Below are 7,258 nucleotides of genomic sequence, written 5' to 3' on the forward strand. Positions count from 1 at the left end.
GGTGGATTATGTGGCAAATGTGGGAGGTCCATTATCATGCTGATAACGCCATGACTGCTGAATTTTTTTATTCTAGTAGACATAGCAATAGTCGATGACACCATTGAATTTAGATCACATGGTAAATAAGGTGACATTCTTCCCAAGCAGGGAGATTTATATACATTTTGTCATAATTCCATTTTAACAGACAGCAATTAGCAAGCTACTACAAATCGACATTAAAATCACATACCAGCCGTTAGTTAAAACCAACCAAGTTCGCTCTATGCATTTCAATCGACTAAAACACAAACCATGCACAAGACGTAAATACCAAGAAGTCTAATACTACATTCCAACCCCACCATCACTACAATATTTATATTATACAAATAAATAATTAAATAGGTACATTTCCAACATTTAATACATGCATCCAGTATCTTTCACTGAGTCCGTCTGCACCATGACGTTTTTAATGCAAAATAATGTGGAGCCTGGCAGCCTACCAGCATGCATCACCCAAAGGCAGGGCAGAACAAACACTGGCCGCTGACACAAACGTCACTCGCGTGCATTATAATGGACCGCGGCACACCGACCAGAGAATATCTGCTTATGTCACGTGGGCTCGTGCCTACCATGTTGAAATGCTATATGTAGTTCCACTAGAGTCAGCACTCTCATTTCAAGTTGACCTTCATGAATGAATAAAGGTCATACGGGTCTGTGGGTTCAGTGCACCAAGACATCCACTCCAGGGATCTTTGGTGCTGTTCATTGCCACTCTCCTGGGCTATGAGAGTGAGTCTCTCTGGTCTTCTTGTATGGAGCGGCTGGAAGAGACTTCCTCTTCATGGATTTTGGCTGATCAACAGAGGGAAAAAAGACAACCTCATAAATGTTTTAACCGCTTCGCTGCATTCGTTGGCCAACGGCCGTCGTGAGCACCACCTCCGTAGTGCTGCGTATGTCCGTTGGCCGACGCGGCCCCGCCCACTCCGCTAAACCACCGTACCGCAGCGGAATTGCCCCCGCGGTTAAGCAGTTAATAGGATGCACACGACAGTTTATGGTCCAGAGCCAGTTTTGCAGGGCCATTGCCCACTGCAGAGGGCACATCGCGCCCAATAACAGCCCTGCACACCCAGAGATTATGGAGCCACACAAAGGTGAGGCCTTTGCCCTGCAGCACTGGTTTTGGAAATTGTTTTTGGAGATTTTCGCCTGATTCCAACAGACAGTACCTTTTGCTCTTTGAGCTTTCGAAGGGTACCTGCCAACACAGAACTAGTCCAGACCTGCTGGTGACCTTTGACATTATGCTTCATTTGCAAATGATTTCCTCGCATTCTTATCTATATTGTACCATGAATATTTTTGACTTCCAGGTCATGAACCTTCTTTGACTTCCATTTTGTTGTTTTCTATCCTTGTTCATAAAACATAGGATGTGGCCTAACGGGCTAGGGCGGTCGTTCTCAAATCTGGGGAACCGGATTCGAGTCTCGGGAGTGACGCTCAATATCCTGTGATTCTGGGCAAATCGCTTAATCTCTCAGTGCATAACAAAACAAGCATTTACAATGCAATAGTCTCGGCTTTGTTAAAGTTAGAGCTATTGGCATTGCAAATGGCATTTTTTTCATTTTTTGTTTTTTTAAAACATAAATAAATGGTATTGTCATTTACAATGGCAATAGGTGAGCATTAGAGAGTAGTAGAGAGTATTAGCGGACACAGAGCCACACACACACACAGAGCCACACACACACACACACACACACACACAGAGCCACACACTGAGAGCCATAAACAAAGAGACACACAGAGCCCAACACACACACACACACACAGAGCCCAACACACACACACACACACACAGAGCCCCATACACATGCGCAGAGTCCCACACACACAGAGCCTCACACACACACACAGAGCCCCCCTACACACACAGAGCCCCACACACACACACAGAGCCCCACACACACACGCAGCCCCACACACACACAGAGCCCCACACACACACACAGAGCCCCACATACACATAAAGAGCCCCACACACACAGAGCCCCACACACACACACACACAGAACCCCACACACACACTCAGAGCTCCCCCCACATACACAGAGCCCCACACACACAGAGCCCCACGCACACACTCAGAGCCCTCCCACACACACACACACAGAGCCACACACACAGGCAAGAAAATCGCGCACAAGCAGGGAACAGAGGCAAGAAAAGCGAAAAATACCAGCCGGCTTCCCGCTGCTGCTGCTCCTCCTCTGCTGTGCATAACAAAACAAGCATTTACAATGCAATGGTCTCTGCTTTGTTAATGTTAGAGCTATTGGCATTGCAAATGGCATTTTTTTCATTTTTAGTTTTTTTAAAACATAAATAAATTGTATTGTCATTTACAATGGCAATAGGTGAGCATTAGAGAGTAGTAGAGAGTATTAGCGGACACAGAGCCATACACACACACAGAGCCACACACACACACACACACAGAGCCACACACTGAGAGCCATACACAAAGAGCCACACACACAGAGCCCAACACACACACACACAGACACAGAGCCCAACACACACACACACACAGAGCCCCACACACACACACAGAGAGTCCCACACACACAGAGCCTCACACACACACACAGAGCCCCCCTACACACACAGAGCCCCACACATACACACAGAGCCCCACACACACACACAGAGCCCCCCACACACACAGAGCCCCACACACACACGCAGCCCCACACACACACAGAGCCCCCCACACACACACAGAGCCCCCCACACACACAGAGCCCCACATACACATAAAGAGCCCCACACACACAGAGCCCCACACACACACACACAGAACCCCACACACACACTCAGAGCTCCCCCCACATACACAGAGCCCCACACACACAGAGCCCCATGCACGCACTCAGATCCCCCACACACACACACACAGAGCCACACACACAGGCAAGAAAATCGCGCACAAGCAGGGAACAGAGACAAGAAAAGCGAAAAATACCAGCCGGCTTCCCGCTGCTGCTGCTCCTCCTCTGCTGGGGCCTGGGCCCGCTGTGCGCCCCGTTGGTGCTGACGGTGCCCACCCTCGCTTGGCTGGCGCTGGGCGGCCGGCGCGGGCGGAGCACCCCATTGATCCCCGGGGCCGCGCGGTCTTCATCACAGGCTGTGACTCCGGCTTCAGGAGCCCACTCGCGGGCCGGCTGCGGCTCCTCAGCACTGTCCCCAATTTTGCAGTGCAGCTGGGTTCAAGAAGAAAAGCTGAACTAGGTATGGAGGCAACAGTTCACGTCCACAGAAACGGGGGTAGAATAAAGGTGCATCTATTGAGATAGCGCTGTAGCAAGTGACTCTAGCTGTCTCTTGTTGATGCGAAGCATGGGGCCCTCCCTACAATCAGTGCGTAGACCTAATGGCGCCTCCGTCCACTTTACGACGTGGTGAAGTGAAGGGACTCCAACGCGCACGCTTTCTGAGCCGGCATGCCGTCCCCTGTACTATTGGAGCACTTCCTCCCGAGAAATTCTCAGTGGAGCTGCGGGCCTACAGCAGCAGCCCGCTCGTGCTCTCCCGCAAGGCGAGCCCCTGTCCGTAACCTCCTCCGATGGCCGGGAGCGTCGCAGGCCCCTACGCCTGGCCTGGTGCTCCATCAACTGGGCCAAAGTGTCTCTACTGTACCCTCTCGGGGCTGGAGGTTTTGGCCACGTCTACCGAGCAACTTATCGTGGCGAAACGATGGCTGTGAAGAAGGTGAAGTGCCCTGCAAAAAAACCGGCTGGCCTCCAGCCAGGCGGAGCTTCTGGGCCGAATTGAACGTGGCGCAGCTGCCCCGCCACGATAACCTGGTGCGGGTGCAGGCGGCCGTCCCCTGCGGCTCAGAGGATCCCGACAGCCTGGGCGCTGTCATCATGGAATACACGGGCAGCTGCACCTTGCATCACGCCATCTATAGCAATCAAAACCCCGGAATGGCCTATGGGGAAGACGGACAGCCCTGGGAAATAGGCACTGGCACCTCCAGCAGTCTCAGTTACGCCAGCGATGTGGCCCGGGGTCTGACCTTCTTGCAGTCGCACAGCATCGTGCACCTGGACCTGAAACCTGCCAACGTGCTGCTAGCACAGCACGGCATCTACACCTGCTGCAAAATCGGTGACTTCGGCTGCTCGCTGCGCCTGCAGCACCGAGAGGCCCGCACTCAACCCGCCAAGACGTGTGAGATTGGCGGCACCTACACGCACCGCACCCCCGAGCTACTGCGCGGCCTGCCATCCACCCGCAAGTCCGACATTTACTCCTTCGCCATCACTTTGTGGCAGATGGTGAGCCGCTAGACGCCCTTCACCGGCGGGGAGAGGCAGTGTGTGCTCTATGCCGGGGTGGCCTATCACCTGCGGCCGCCCCTCACCGGGCCCGCCTTCAGCAGCCCCACGGCCCAAGGAGCCCCATTCAAAGGAATCATCGAGCGCTGCTGGGGGGCGAAGCCCGAGGACAAACAGCTCAAGAGAAAACAAGGAGCCCCATTCAAAGGCATCATCAAGCGCTGCTGGGGGCAAAGCCCGAGGAGAGGCCCGGGGACAAAAAGCTCAAGAAAAAACAAGAGAGGAGCGCTGCTCACGCTGCCTGCACACGCCAGTAGTCAGGCCTCGGAGTGGGAGTGTGGGTCTCTCAGGCTTGGGGTCAAACCGTGCAGTGGGAGTATGGATCTGTCCATTTTGGACTAAGGCCTCGGAGTGGGGGTTTGTATCTCCCAGCCCTGGAGTCAGGCCTCAGAATGGGAGTATGTATCTCTCAGGCTTGGACTCGGGCCTTGGAGTGGGAGTATGAGTCTCCCAGCTTTGGGATCAAACCGTGTACTGGGAGTATGGGTTTCTTAGGCTTGGTGTCAGGCCAAAGAGAGGGAGTATAGGTCTCTCAGGCTTGGACTCAGGCCTCTGGAGTGAGAGTATGGGAGTTCCAAGTCTGGGGCCAGGCCACGAAGTCTGAGTATGGGTTTCTCAGGCTTGGACTGGGGCATCAGAATTGGAGTATGGGTTTCTCAGGCTTGGACTCAGGCCTCAGAGTGGGAGTATTGTATTGTAGGTGCATTCATATAGCGCTTACTACCCAGGACGAGGTGCCAAAGCGCTTTTTCGGCGAGGAGCACTCCACTCCGGACCCCATATAGAATTAGTGTTGAATTAGCAAGGGAAAAACTAAAGTAATTTGAGTGGTGGATATGTGAGTCTGTTATTTGGATTGAGAAGGATAGTGGCGGAATAGAAGAGGGAAACAGGTTTGCATTTATATAGCACTTGCTACCCCTGAGGGGGTGTTGAAGCGCTCTTTCGACGAGTAGCTAAATACTCCAGAATCCAGGAAGGATTAGTGGTGAATTAGTACAGAGAAATATGAAAGTAATTCGAATTGTGGATATGTTAGTCAGTTCTTTGGATTGTGAAGGATAGCAGAGAAATAGAAGGGGGGAAAAGGTTTGCATTTATATAGCACTTGCTGTCCCTGATGATGTGTTGAAGTGCTTTTTCAGCAAGCAGCCCGCTACTCCAGAGCCCATTAAGGATTAGTGGCAAATTATTATAGTGAAATATGAAATTAATTTGAGTGGTGGACATGTTAGTCTATCATTTGGATTGAAAAGGATAGTGGACGGATGCTTTGGAGCTCATAGCAGTAGCAGGAGGCTTGTGATGAGTAAAAGGGAGGTGGAGGTGGAATAGTTGGAGGGAAGGGTTTAGAAAGGCTTGTTTAGGAGATATGGGTCTCTTAAGCTCACGGTCAGGTTTTGTGAAAGGTGTGGTCATCTACACACAAAGCTACGACGTCAGGTCTGCTGCCGGCTACCAATTGCACTCTTGGGGGAGGTCGTGAGAGACCCCAATTACATGTGGGTCACAGCGAAGGTGAGAATGTGACAGACTTGGTTGCCACGTTGCAGTATTTAAATGCAGCTTTGCAGCCATCCTACTTCACTACTAACAGCATGCAAGCGATCAAGATGTTCAAAATGCATGATTAATGCATTTTAATGCAGGGATGCGGACCACCACATTAAAATGTGTTATTTTAACGGCTGATGCGTGGTACTTGACAGGACTGCAGACATGAGGGAGGGGTGCACATGGGATCTAGTGATAGGTAATGGTGTGGTTGACTCTGAGACAATTCAAAGAGGAGCTGTGTTCAAAGGTAAGCTCTGCTGTCTTTATCAAGGCCGACTTTACATGAATCGAAGAATAGGAGGGGTGTGTCGCAGATGAAACAATCCTGCGCTAACAGCAATTTTCACCTCGCGGCTGGTCAATAATGCGACAAATTGTCTCAACCCCTATTCATGTGCTTTCACCTGCGGCCCTGGCCATACATCAAGTGAGTGTCAATAACTGGTGTTATCGATTGGTTCTACGCTCAGTAATTGTGCATTATTAATACATCCAACAATTATCCCAGACAAGGAACCTTATGAAAAACATAAATTCTATTTCTTCAACGATGTGGCCGTTGAGACGAGTGAAATGGTTGCTGCTGCTTCATTCATTTGGAGATTTAATGTAGATATAAATTAAGGGAGCAAATATAGAATTTGTTTATAAATAAGGCTCCCTGTTTTCCGTTTTTATGGCTTTTTAAAGATAAACACAGACAGAAAACAATGTGTTTTCTGTCTGCATTATTTTAAAAAGTGGATAAATAAATAAAATGTTGCTTTTTTGAAGTGACTCTCTGTGCTGTCTTTCATGAATTGTAGCCCAACAGCTGAGCAGATAGGCAGCATGGGGAATTAATAAAACAAGATGAAATTACTTTAAATAATGGCATGTGTAAACATACATTTGTGGTATAATGCTAATATTTAGTAGATGTATTGTTAAGTAATATTTGGCAGCTTAAATAACTAAATCAAAAAAGTCATCAAAGTATGAGTGCATGTCTATCGGTTAAATAAATATGGAAATGCACAGTTTTACGATTTCATTTATACACAAAACACAAAATAAATATGGATCAATACACATAAAATGGTCCAAAAATAAATATGGATAAATACAGATGGAAATGTTCAAAAAATAAATACCATAAAACCGGGAGCCCTATTTATGAATGCAAGACTATGCCTCAGATTTGGACTATAACGCCTAGTTGCAGCCATCAATCGCGTGGTAGACATGCTGGCAGGGCCGGACTGGCTACCGGGCAGTTGTGTGTGCTGCCGAGCTGGGGTCTAATTTCTCTG

At 49.4% G+C, this 7,258-nt stretch overlaps 1 pseudogene; it reads left to right on the plus strand.

The window, feature by feature from the left end:
- The first annotated feature begins 3,509 nt into the window (after nt 1-3,509).
- On the plus strand, nt 3,510-4,751 carry LOC144827963 (serine/threonine-protein kinase mos-like; annotated as a pseudogene).
- The last annotated feature ends 2,507 nt before the right edge of the window (nt 4,752-7,258 follow it).

Source organism: Lissotriton helveticus, chromosome 4_1, assembly GCF_964261635.1.
Source record: "Lissotriton helveticus chromosome 4_1, aLisHel1.1, whole genome shotgun sequence".
Classification (NCBI taxonomy): Eukaryota; Metazoa; Chordata; class Amphibia; order Caudata; family Salamandridae; genus Lissotriton; species Lissotriton helveticus.